The following is a 12,967-nucleotide window of genomic DNA, read 5'->3' as shown; positions in this document are numbered from 1 at the left end:
AGCAAAGTATTTGGATCCCAACATGCAGCACCTATGAAGTTATTCTTTTTTCACAACTTCTGATGTAACTTGTTTAACAAAACAAGTTACATTAATTAAAACTTAACTCATTTTGTTTGTCGTTAACTAATTATGCTAGGGATGAATTTGTGCTCTAACAGCAAAGAACACCTCACATTTTCACAAAATACTGAAATTGAAAGGAACGTTTTTCCATTACTGAGATTCTGGAAAAGGGGCTTATGAGAAAATGCAAAATGGCTTCTGACTGAATAATATATCTGTTTAAATGTGTGTAATAACCACTCCAAAATGATATATTCCAGCAGATGATGGGTAATCTTTTGTTATATGAACTATTATTTTGACCTAGAGTAAAAATCACCTTTTTTAGATACTGATTTTTTTAGATTGATACTAAATTCGGGTTCTTGAGATTAACTATTATAAGACTATATCACACAAATGAGGTGATGCTTTTTCTATTACTTGAGATTAATTAATTTAAAGAGTGATAGGTTAAGATCCACCTCTTCCTCTGGGTCACCTTGTCCTTCCTCTTCTGCAGCCATGGATTTAACTTTCTCAGTTAAATGGATTTACATGATTTCATTTCAATTACCATAGTACTTTAAAGATTGATTGATTGATTGATTTTGGTTCTCATGTGTAAACAAGGCACATAAGAACCCAGTTTTTTTTAGCTAAACCACTAAAAATTGGGTGTTTGCTCAACTTAAGGACTGAATAGCTTTTAATTTTACTTGAGATTTTCTGTCATAATAGCTAAAGTTTATGCAGTACTTTGATAGACTGAAGTAGTTTGAAGCGTGTTTTCATGTTCTGACGTTGAAGAGCACCCTGCAGGTATTTGGAAAGCTGAAGGTTTTTGAACAGATTGATTTTGTTTTCTGGTAAGTATTTTTTATTCTAATTAATTGCTCCTAATGCTGATTTGTTTGCTCACGGCTTCTCTCCAGTTTGGGAATTCTGGGCTCCCACCTGGTCCGGGGGAGGTTATAGGGTCAGAGCAGTGGTTCCAGTGGGCAGAGCTATAAATTTGGGAGAGCTGCCAGAGTGCAGCTCACTTTATCTCTAATGGTTGTAAGTACGTAGCAGATAAAACATGATGAATTCATTCACTTTCCAGAATTACATAAGGCAGCAAGATGTTATCTGACTGGAAAAAAAACCTTAGTATTTGGAAAAATATTTTCAGTAAAGTCTAAGAATAAATTTGATTCTAAACATGCAACAAATTGTTCATCCAAGTTATTTCTAGAGACTTTACTACCTTTCAAAAAAAAAAAGGAAAGAAAAAATCACCACTTACAAAAATAAATGTTTTTATTATACACAACAAAGATGAAGTCCATTTGACCTGAGCCAATGACATAGGGAGCTCTGCTTTTTATTTTAGTAACAAGCATAGCACCAACTATATGAAATTCAGTGCATTGTGTTTAAAAACATACAAATAAAACACATTTAAACAAAATTGCCTTTGTAAAGTGCAATGACACGACATGTTATGAATATATATATATATATATATATATATATATATATATATATATATATATATATATATATATATATATATATATATATATATATATATATATATATATATATAGGCTAGGTTGGCTTTCAAGGAAATTATAAAGAAAAAAGTTAAACCTACTCCACATGCAAGAACCATGTTTTCATCATCTGTGTTCTTTCAACTACAGATGAATTAAGATTTCACTTGTTGTGGAATGACTTCTTGAGACTTTCCTTTGCCTGTTGTTTTGTGATTTCCTCCCATGAAGCAGGAATGTCAGCAGGCAGAGCATCATATACTTCAGCAAATTCCTTGTTGTACTTGTTTATCACATATTTCCAATAATCTGACACCCCAAAGCTCACATCTGGTTGAATATCTCAGTCTGGGAAAATCTTCTTATAGTCTTTGTAACGATGGCATTTGATTTTATTTTCTGTAGAACTGCTGCTAAAACGCATGTCACTGACAACAAGAGAAGAGCAGATGTTAGTGGAGAGTTTATTTGAGTCACCCCACCTGACCTTACTTAGACCGTCTGGTCGATGCAGGGCAGAAAAGTGTACAGTATGGGCTTCTCCACCTGCATCACATGGTACTTTGCAGAATGGGCACTTTTTACCACAACCAATCACCATGTTGAAAAGCACATTCTGTGGCTTTACATGGAGATTTGTGAGTTTTATTTCAAATGTGGTGTTTCTAAACTTGTCTCTAAGAGCTTCTGTCATTCCACCTAAACACTCTTTGAGCAAGTGAGCAAACTGGTCCTGGTCAGCTTTGTTCAGAACCATGAAAGCATCAAGAGCATCCTGGGAAATGACCAGTTTATCACCAAGTTCTTTACAGATATTTTCTGCAAATGTCTTCAGACTGTCAGTCTTTTCTGCTTTTCCCTTTTTAATGGCAGCATTTATGCGGTTAATGCAGGACTGAAGATGTCTGTCCTCAAGCTCACATAATTCTGACTCAGAAGAGAAAGTTTCCTTAATTCTATCAGATATCCACGATTTTACATAATCTTCATATGAGCAGATATATCTCTGAAAGCTTTGGAAGTCACTTTTTGAAATCAGATCCAGTAAAATATAATACTGGAAGGACATCCGTGTGCTGAACTCTTCTCTTGTCAGCATTTTATCAACAATATCAAGACCAAGATGACGATAGACAAAGTCCTCCACAGCAGGTTTCAGACAGTAGTTGGTGAATTCTTCAGCTTTCTTCTGGCATTGGTCTCGCTCATTGAACACATCTTTGAAATCTTCACAAAACTTCTCTTTGTTTTTCTCCAGATGTTTATAAGGATCATTTTCTTGTATAAAATCTTCATGCATTTTCTGAAACTCCCTGGCTGCAGAGCCACAGATGTGTTGTTTCAGAGACACTTCAAACTCAATGTCTTTGTAAACATCAGTCTTATTCAGCCTCTCATCAATGATGTGAAGGATCTCCTGGATGTAAGTATCGTGATAATTAGTTTTTCTCTTGATTTTATCACTGACACAATCATTACAAGCAGATATGATGCTGTCAGCAATTTCTTGTTTTGTCTAAACTAGATCTGTTCGGGTGAACCATTCTGATACTTTGAGTTGGATTTTTTCTTTCGGTCCTTTGGGTTTGTATGTAAAAGGCTCCAATCCACAGTCTTGGAGGCTTTTTTTACTGAGCAGTTCACATGCATGGCTTCCTTTGAGTGAAAGATTTATTAGCAATTGATGGGAAACACTGGTGAAGATATCTAAAGCCTGCAGTGCAGATAAAGACAAGATGTCTAATGCTTCAGCCCACATCTTATTGAGACTTTCATCAAGTTCTCTGTCTGTGATATTAACTTTTTTCTTATGGCATTTATCAATCAAAGCACAAACTGCTGTTTCAATTTCTTCTGTGTAAGTGTCTCTGATTTTGTTGAGTTCTTTCAGTCCCTGTTTGATGTCAGCTGCTGCTGTGATCTCGTTAAATACTGAGCTTTTAGTTTGTTTCCTCAGACTCTTTATGCTGTTTAAGAAATCCTCTCTGTATCTTTCAACCAGATAAACAAGACCTTCTGGCTGCTCAAAGTATTTTTTCAGATTGTCAAGCATCATTGTCTCCCACTTGGTCAGCTCTGTAGTTGCTTCACTTTTCAAGGCAGTGAGGTATTCTCTCAGGTTAGATATTTTAGTTTTTGCAGCAAATGTCCCAAAATTAAAAATTCTTGTCTCTGCATCTGTAACCCAGGTGTACATTTCATTTTTGAACTCCAACTCCCATTTGTTGTACTCTGTGCAGAGCCTCATGTATGCATCAGCTACCAGGCTGTTTCTGAAGCTGAAGATGAAGTTTTCATGTTTTACTGCAGTCCACAGACTGTTTATCCACTCTCTGAACTCCAAGATGTTTTTAGAAGTTGACTCACACTTTCCCAGCAGTTGGATGATGTTTTTCTTGAGCTCATAGACAGTCTCACTGTATCCCACATTGACTGGTGCCATTGGTGGGTTTCCATTCCAGAGTCCAGGAATGTAGCAGTTCCCAGTATCTGGATTGTACTCCATCACATCAGTGAAGTTCTTGTTCTCCTCTTTCTTTTCCATTTTAGCTGCTGCCTGGGTCATCTCATTCAGCTGTTCTAGGAGCAGCTTCCTGTCTCGTAGGTTCTTCTCATGGGCTGAAACATCAGAAACGTTCTGGTGAACAAACTGACATTTAGGCTTTTTGTCGACCTCCTTCATCCTGAGGAAAGCATGCACCACTATCTGCAGGATGTCTTTCATTTCTGTTGAATTCTCCATTGCAATATTGATAATGGTGACGTCGCTCAGCCCAACAACCAGGCCGTTTCTCAAATCACGAGAACGCAAGTACGGACCCGCGTCCTTGTCAAGTCCGGTCTTGGCGAGAACACAGGAAGATCGGACTTGACAAGAACGCGAGCATGCAGCACGTATGGTGTGTATTGGAACAGAAGCGTACTTGTGACGTCATGAGACGCACAGTTTTTTAGCATTTCTTTAACATTCAAAACTATTTATATACTACACCACAATAAATCTTATTGAAATTTTTTTTTTAAACATTTTTAATTTCTAAAAAGCCTAAAAATTATCTTGCCGCTGTGCATTCTGAGAAAGCAGTCAGTCTGAAGAACGCACAAGTCTGCTCTGATGCATGCTCGATAAAGAGAGCGGGGCGAGAACAACATCCGGGGAATCGGCGCGTTCTCGCTCTGGCATTCTCGGCAATCGGAACAGTGCTCAGGCTGAGGCTGACAACGTGTCACGAGCACACGAGACCGCTCAAGAACGCATATTGAGAAACGGCCCCAGTGTTGCCAGCTCATTGTCATGTTCATGGCTGTTATCCAGCTGTGCCAGCTCTGGTGACTTTAAGCCTATAGTGTCAATAATCACCACAAAGTCACAGTTCAGATCTTTTTTGAAGTCTTCACTGACTTTGATGAGCAGCATGAAGGCTCCTCGAGTGCATCAACCACTGCTGACTGCAAACTGCACCCCAAACATGGTGTTAAGGAGAGTGGATTTTCCTGTGCTCTGAACTAATAATTTAACTTTATTGATCTCACAATGGAGATCAATCTGCATCTTAACCCATTCCCTTGGGGAGCAGTGAGCTGCCACTGTGCGGCGCCTGGGGAGCGATTGAGGGTAAAGGGTCTTGCTCAGGGACCCAGAATGGCAGCTTGTGGGAGTTGAACTCAGAACCTCTGGGACCGAAGCTCTGTGCTCTTACCACTAGGCCACCACTCCCACTGTGACAACCAGTATCTTGTTCTTTGGAGACACCTGTAATTCACTGCAAGGTATCCCGTAGAGTTACTGCAATTTTTCTGAGCTGTATGAAAACGAAATTTCGTTCTGTACGCACTCTGTGCATACAAAATGACAATAAAGAAAGTCTAAGTCTAAGTCATTGAGCTGAGAGAGAACGTCACTCCCCCATCGGAGAGGTATGTTGGAAGCATCTCCATCTACAAGCTCCAGAGGAAATCCATCCAGCAGTAACTGAGCACAGAGTTTGGGCAGATGTTGCAGTTGTTGACGTGACGGATCTGTTTGTGGAAGGTAAAGAGAAGCTTCATAGATCTGACCCATTTCACGGAAGAAGTGCTCAACTCCCAGTGAGCTGTTGGAAAGTGTCATGGCTTGTTTACTGAAGAACTCAGGACACGCACACGGAACTAAAAGTTTAAGAGTTTTTATTTGAGGAAGTGTGCTGGATGGCGGGTGATGAAGACCGGAGGATCAGGACTGCAGAGGGTCAAAGATGTAGATGATGGCAGGAGCTGACGGCCCGGAGTGAGAGTCCATAAAGCCTGGTGGCTAGGAAAGCTTAGAGCTGCTCAGCTAGCAGGCCTCGTAGCAACAACAGGGCACAGAGCAGAATTTCTCCAGGAACAATCAGCAGGATACAAAGTCTTTCAGAGCGACTGGCAGGACTAACCTTGAACGAGAAAGCAAAAACAGATCTTCCAAGGCACAAAAAAAAAAAAAAAAAAAAAACGAGGACTGGCATGGAGTGATGGATAACAGAAGATGGCTCAGTGCTGAACTGAAGGCAGAGGAAGGTTTAAATAGAGCACTAACAGGTGAAACAAGGGTCTGGCTAATTAACAAGTAAATGATTATGAGGTGTGACTGACTGCTGAGGAGGTGAAATGAAAATTGACAGAAAATAACTGATGACTGAAAACTAACAATAAATAAAGTCAAACCTAACCCAAAAAAGATGAAAAAATGAAAATAACAGAAAAACAAAGCCAAACCAAAACTCAACCATAACAGAAAGTTGTTTGTCAATTTCTTTGATATCATTTTTGTTCTCAGAGTCCTTGCATTTTTCCTTGTAAAGCTCCCTGAGGCTGGAAAGTTTCGTTCTAGACAAGTTGTCGAGGTTCATTTGTATCCATGTCAGAAAATAATCTAACCAATCCCCTTTCTTTGCTGGATATTGCACTAATGAAGCGACTCATGCAATCTGACATAGCATGGGAGTTCTGCTTCCTACGCTGCTCTTCTTTTTTCATTTTAAGATTACTTTTATAGTTTTCTATGCCTTCAGTAGGTGATACTGAAAAATGATTTAAAGCACCCATCTTTATGAAGTTGGCGTAGATTTGTAAAGCCACTCTTAGACCAATTTCTGAATCCTGAGTCCATCTGTGAGGGGACAAAGTCATTTATAAAACCAATGTTGGTTAGAGCTGAAATTGCTTTAGGCAGTCCATAGATTATCTTTATTTTCCTCCAGATCTTCAATGTGGTCCTAGTCAACTCGCTCATCTGAATCTCCCCAAGCGGGACATCCAAAAAAAGCAGAGACTGTGAGGACCGTTTGCATGTGCCTTTCTCAATATTTAGCCATCTTGTGTATACAGAATCTTACAGCCATGCTATTAGGGGTCTCAGCTGCTCAAACCCAGAAATACAATCTAAAGTTTGGAAGTTTAAGACCCAATGTGATTTAGGCAGCTGAAGTATTTTTAGTCTGACCCTCGGGCGTTTTGATTGACATATAAACTTTGTAATCAACTTGTCTAATTTATCAAATATAGATTTAGGAACGTCTACATGCAGCATCTGGAATAGGTAGAGCAATTTAGGTAATACATTAATTCGTATACATTCAACGCGGCCTATCATGGATTAAGGAAGTGTCGACCATTTGTCTAACTCCTTACTAATGTTTTGAATTACGGTTCTGTAATTACCATCAAGTAGGTTTTCTAACTTTGGGAGGATTCAGATACCCAGATAAGTTCTCTCCTAATCGATTCGAAGTCCTCTGCAAGAGCACTCCTCAATTCCTCTCTTATTGTCGCAGATATATCTTTTCTCAGCGCTGAAAGGATATCAGCCTTGATAGATGTGATGTCCATGGTCGCTGTGTGACCAGGGTCGGGTGCGGCCGAGGTGGGGCTACCTAAACTCTTAACCGAGGAGGTGTTGGGCCTTGTGGTGGACGTGCCTTCGTATTTATATTTTTGAAGATTTGACGCCATCGACTTCACTTATACTCACTTTTGGTCCTCCTTCAATACTCTGATTGGCTTTTTGTAGGGTTTTGAATATAGTTTTATAGGTTGAATGTCATTTAATTATGAAATTATAGCCTATTCCGCAGGAGCTTCAAGCCACACGTCTTATTCCATCAGTTGCTCGCTAGCGCTCCCCAGATTTTTTAAATTTTGTAAAAATCTATAGGGAACCCATCTGGTCCAGCTTTTTTACTTGCTTTCATACTGTCAATAGCTTTACGCAGCTCTACTTCTGTAATTTCATCTTTCAGTTGCTCTTTATAACCTTCATCTATCGAGGGAATAACTAACATATTTAGAAATTAGTCACATATTGCGCCTTTAATAACAGGTCTTTCAACAGGTTGTTGTTAGAATATACTAAATTACAGGGAGCATGATCTGAAAGTCGTATGCTATCATGAAGCTTAAGCGCAAGTTCAGTTGAAGAAACTCTATTGCCTACCTCCATCCAATCAGCTTTGAACTGCTCCTCCATGAAGCCAATCTGCATACTGGGTTCATCTTTGTAATGGATAGTGAGCTATTTTAAACAAATTGCCTAAATATTTTTTTTTTGTAGACCATTTAAATTATTCAATGTGGATTTTCTAAATTAAGAATGTCACGGATTGTTTATGGATGTTTGTCGGTTTTGATTACCATTTTTGGTGGTTTATATTTTGTTTTATTTTTTGCACTGTGTAATGTTTTGAGTTTTTTTGTATGTACCTCACGGGCTGCCATAGCTAATGAGAGCTTGAACTGTTAAAATGTTTGTCACAAAGAAATCAACATAGTATTCCCGAGTAAAAGCAGCGAGGTATGTTTTTGCTTTGTTGTTTGTATTGTAAGTTTGTGTTTTAGTTTTCACGGTGACTGAGATGACTGTGTAACTGTGGTGACTGTGCTGGATCTTCATCAAAGAAAATAAAACGCTAAATTCACCCGTCGAGACTAGCTAAATAATTCAAGTGCTGGGGAGCTGCTACAATCTTAAAAGAACTTCAAATCCACATCTCAGCCTTCTACCTAGTAAGGGCAAGCAATGTCTGATTTGGACTCACATGACCCTGCCGGGTCTTTGTTCCTTCGTCAAGACTGTTAAACTACCCCATGGTAAAACACCCTTGGTGGACCCAGCTCGTTTTTTCCATCAGGCGACCCCCATTTAAACATTACTTTGGATGCACACATGAAACAGAAAAGTATACTTCAGGTTATATTATCTACCAAAGACAGAGAAACAGTTACAGACACATCAGCACTGATGGGCTCTTGATCGGCAAGAAGCCCCAATTGCTCATCACACAAACATTATAAAGGAGTTGAGGTTCACACCCATGCAGGGGCTGTACACATCCAAACTATGTAATCAGTAGAGAAACTGTGTCACCTCTGGAACGCTATCTGACAGATATGAGTCATTTCCTTATGTCCGGTGCTATCCAAGTGTGGGAGGCAGTTTTGGGTTAAGCATTTCTTTCCACTGACCCAGTTAATCTCTTAACAGAACCCCTGATGATGTGCCTAAATGTCATATCACCAAAGATGATCAACCAGACCTGGATCAGTCGAACAACAGCTCCCAGGCTGTCCCTCTCCAAGAACAGTCAGTCATTCTGTCCAATCCAAGCATTTCAGTTTCCGGCTTCCAGAGTCCGTCCATTTGTGATCTCCATGGCAACCAATAGTGCAGCCCAGTCTCGGGTCACACAATCTCTGCCGGTGTGCCCGAAAGTCACATCATAATGAAAACAGTTCCAAGAAATGGGCCAGACAAACATCAATGGAAACATCTTTGCATCGCTCAGCATGATTAATTCATAATTCAGCATTTATCACTCAAGACCACAGTCCAAGCTTTTATCTACAATTTAGGGTTCAACTAATTGAGCTAGGCCTGTTTTAGGTTCCTCAGCGTTCATTATTTTAATTTTACATTGGATTAGGTAAGCTAAGACTGCTCAGTAACCAACATCGAATCCATCTATTCTACCTCCACCATGAAAAACCTCCTACTTGGTCCTCCACTTTCTATTCCATAGGATAAACATCCATCACTTTCATACCTTACAAATCCAAGAGTACCAGTAGGGGGCATCACAGGGCGGGCTGGGCCTCCACCAGAAAACGCCATCTCGTGTAAGAAATGGTAAAAACTGATGCAGTCCAGTCAAGGGGAATCCTGCTCTGGGCCAATCTGAGCAAGAAGACACCCCGTATTGAATCTAAAAATTAGCCTTACCGAGTAATTTATGAATCTGTGATAGCAATCAGATCCTGGTTCTCTTTATATCAAAGCAAAAAGATTGTGAGAACTGTAGATCTTGGTGTGTGTGTCTGTAGCAAACAGTTTCCATTCTTAATCATAAAACCATATTATCAACATAATGCAACATAACAGTATAAACCTCATAACATAAAATCAAACATGATAATGGAAGTCAGTGGAAAAGAGAAAAGAAAAAAACGATTTGTGATATAAAAGGAGTCTGTATGTCAATAACTCAAAAAAGCCTTCAGAACATTCAAAGCACGTGGCAGACATTAATCTATTCGCACCTAAGTAGTCAGATCAGGGTTCTCAGGCAACTGCTCCATTACAAAAAGAAAAAGAAAAAAAATCATAGTTCTCCGGGGAGCTCCTTCCAAAACTTTTAAGTCCTTGTTTCTTGTTCCTCTGCTTGGACAAAACAATTTAGTTGGATGGTAATGACTGTTCGGTCCTGGCTCGGGCAGTAAGCATTTTATTCCCAGTAAAATGCTCTGTGAAGATGGTTGGCAGACACCAGGCCTTGTTTACTGTTGAGGAACAGAAACAATGTGTGAGTAGTGTTATTGTCAAGACTCCCAATCTTCAATTCAATTCAATTCAATTTTATTTATATAGCGCCAAATCATGAAACATGTCATCTCGAGGCACTTTACAAAGTCAAAATCAGTCAGATTATACAGATTGGTCAAAAATGTCCTATATATGGGAACCAGTTGATTGCTTCAAAGTCCCGACAAGCAGCATTCACTCCTGAAGAAGCGTAGAGCTACAGGAAGAGTCGTCTGCATTGTCCATGGCTTTGCAGCAATCCCTCATATTGAGCAAGCATGAAGCGACAGTGGAAAGAAAAACCACCCATTAGCAGGAAGGATAAACCTCCAGCAGAACCGTGCTCAGTATGAACGGTCATCTGCCTCAACCGACTGGGGGTTACAGAAGACAGAACAGAGACACAACAACACAGACAAAAAAGCACAGAAGCACACATTGATCCAGTAATCGGTTCTACATTAGATGGTAGTAGCGGGTGAGCCGTCTTCTCTGGATGATGTCACAATAGACCCCTTGCATCTGACGTCACAGTCACGTGATCGGGGGTGCGCGCCTCCATCTTGGTGGGCAGGCTAGCCTGACAGCCCGTCTACTACATGACAAAACGGGTGATTTAGAGCGTACTTTTAGTTCGTTTATTTTTGGAATCTAAACAATGCCTACGACTTGTTGTGCTCCCGGTTGCACACAGAGGCATTCCAAATCGTCGGATGTACGTTTCTGTCGTTTACCGAAGGAGAAAGGACGAAGAAAGAAATGGATATTTTCAATGAAAAGAGCGCAGGCAGACACTCCCAATGGACTGGGGGGGGGGGGGGGGGGGGGGGGGGGGGGGGGGGGGGGGCGCATCGTACTATGAGAGAATTTGCAGTCTACACTTCATCTCCGGTAAATACAACTTAATTCTGCTCTATTCATTGTTCTACTTAAATAGCGGCGGAGGGGAGGTAGCGATCGCTACACGGGCCGGAGAAGCCGCTGTTGCTGCTGTAGCGATCGCTACACGGGCCGGAGAGCCGCCGCTGTCTGAAGCAGCAGACAGCAGCGGCTCTCCGGCCCGTGTAGCCGCTGTTGCTGCACCCGCTTCCTGCTGCTCCAGACAGCGGCGGCTCTCCGGCCAGTGTAACGATCACTACCTCCCCTCCGCCCGTTCACGGGCGCTAGTACTTCTGTGTTTACGCTGCAATGTCGCCGACACCGCCACCCATTTTAACAAGACAAAAACACCAAAATAATCCGTAGTGAGTGATGTTTTTTTAACCTACCGGGCGGGTCTTCCTCTCTGCTTTGTGCTGTTGCACAAACATGTCTGAACATCCATCCATCAATTTTCTGACCCGCTTAATCCCTCATGGCGTCGCGGGCGTTTGCTGGAGCCTTTTTCCTGATATAAAATAATTGCAGCCGTCCAGTGGTTTCAGGGGCTTTCGTGCTCTCTCGTCTGTACTGGCCTGCGTGTTTATAAAGCAGCTGTGTCGCGGTACGAAACCCTTGGCCAGCATTTCACAGACTCGCTCCGTCCCTTCAGGCTTTTGCTGTGTGGATCTGGTAATCTGATACCATCAACCATCAACTTACTCTTAAAGCGATCTTGTGATACGTTATCTAAAGAAGAAAAATACGTGGAGAACTCGTCATTTTGTCAAATGGCGTGCCAACCAATATGGCCGCCACGCAAGGGGTTCTGGGTAACGGAGTCACGTGGTTGCAAGGGGTCTATTTAACGGAACGTCAGACCAGGTGTGCCTACTATGAAGAAAAAGAGAGAGAGCAAAAAGTTAAAAGCTGAAATGACGACAGTCATTTCAATGTAATACAATGCAAAACTGGAGAACAGTAGACTGAAGAACAGTAGAAATCAGTAGAGTGAGAAAATTAGACCCTGATGTCCTCCAGTAGCCTATGCCTATCACAGCACAACTATAGAGGTAGCTCAGAGTAACATGAGCCACTCTAACTATAAGCTTTGTCAAAAAGGAAAGTTTTAAGATTAGTCTTAAAAATAGACAGGGTGTCTGCCTCATGGACCAAAACTGGGAGTTGGTTCCAGAGGAGAGGAGCCTGATAGCTAAAGGATCTGCCTCCCATTCTACTTTTAGAGACTCTAGGAACCACCAGCAGACCTGCAGTCTGAGAGCGAAGTGCTCTGTTAGGAACATACGGGGTAATCAGAGCTCTGATATATGATGGAGCTTGATTATTAAGGGCTTTATACGTTAGAAGGAGGATTTTAAATTCTATTCTTGATTTAACAGGAAGCCAATGAAGGGAAGCTAAAATTGGAGAAATATGATCCCTCTTGTTGATTTTCATCAGAACTCTTGCTGCAGCATTTTGGATCAGCTGAAGGCTTTGAACTGCATTTTGTGGACTTCCTGATAGTAAAGAATTATAATAGTCCAGCCTTGAAGTAACAAATGCATGGACCAGTTTTTCAGCATCACTCCTGGACAGAATGTTTCTAATTTTGGCGATATTCCGGAGGTGAAAAAAGGAAACTCTGGAAACATGTTTAATATGGGACTTAAATGACATGTCTTGGTCAAAAATAACACCAAGATTTTTTACT

At 40.8% G+C, this 12,967-nt stretch overlaps 1 pseudogene; it reads right to left on the bottom strand.

Annotated features, from left to right (window-relative positions):
- Window positions 1-963: 963 nt before the first annotated feature.
- Window positions 964-6,520, bottom strand: LOC105915998 (annotated as a pseudogene).
- Window positions 6,521-12,967: the final 6,447 nt, after the last annotated feature.

The sequence above is a fragment of the Fundulus heteroclitus genome, unplaced genomic scaffold (genome assembly GCF_011125445.2).
Source record: "Fundulus heteroclitus isolate FHET01 unplaced genomic scaffold, MU-UCD_Fhet_4.1 scaffold_148, whole genome shotgun sequence".
In the NCBI taxonomy this organism is placed as follows: Eukaryota; Metazoa; Chordata; class Actinopteri; order Cyprinodontiformes; family Fundulidae; genus Fundulus; species Fundulus heteroclitus.
The sequence above is the reverse complement of the archived record's forward strand: the minus strand, read 5'-3'. Positions and strand labels throughout refer to the sequence as shown.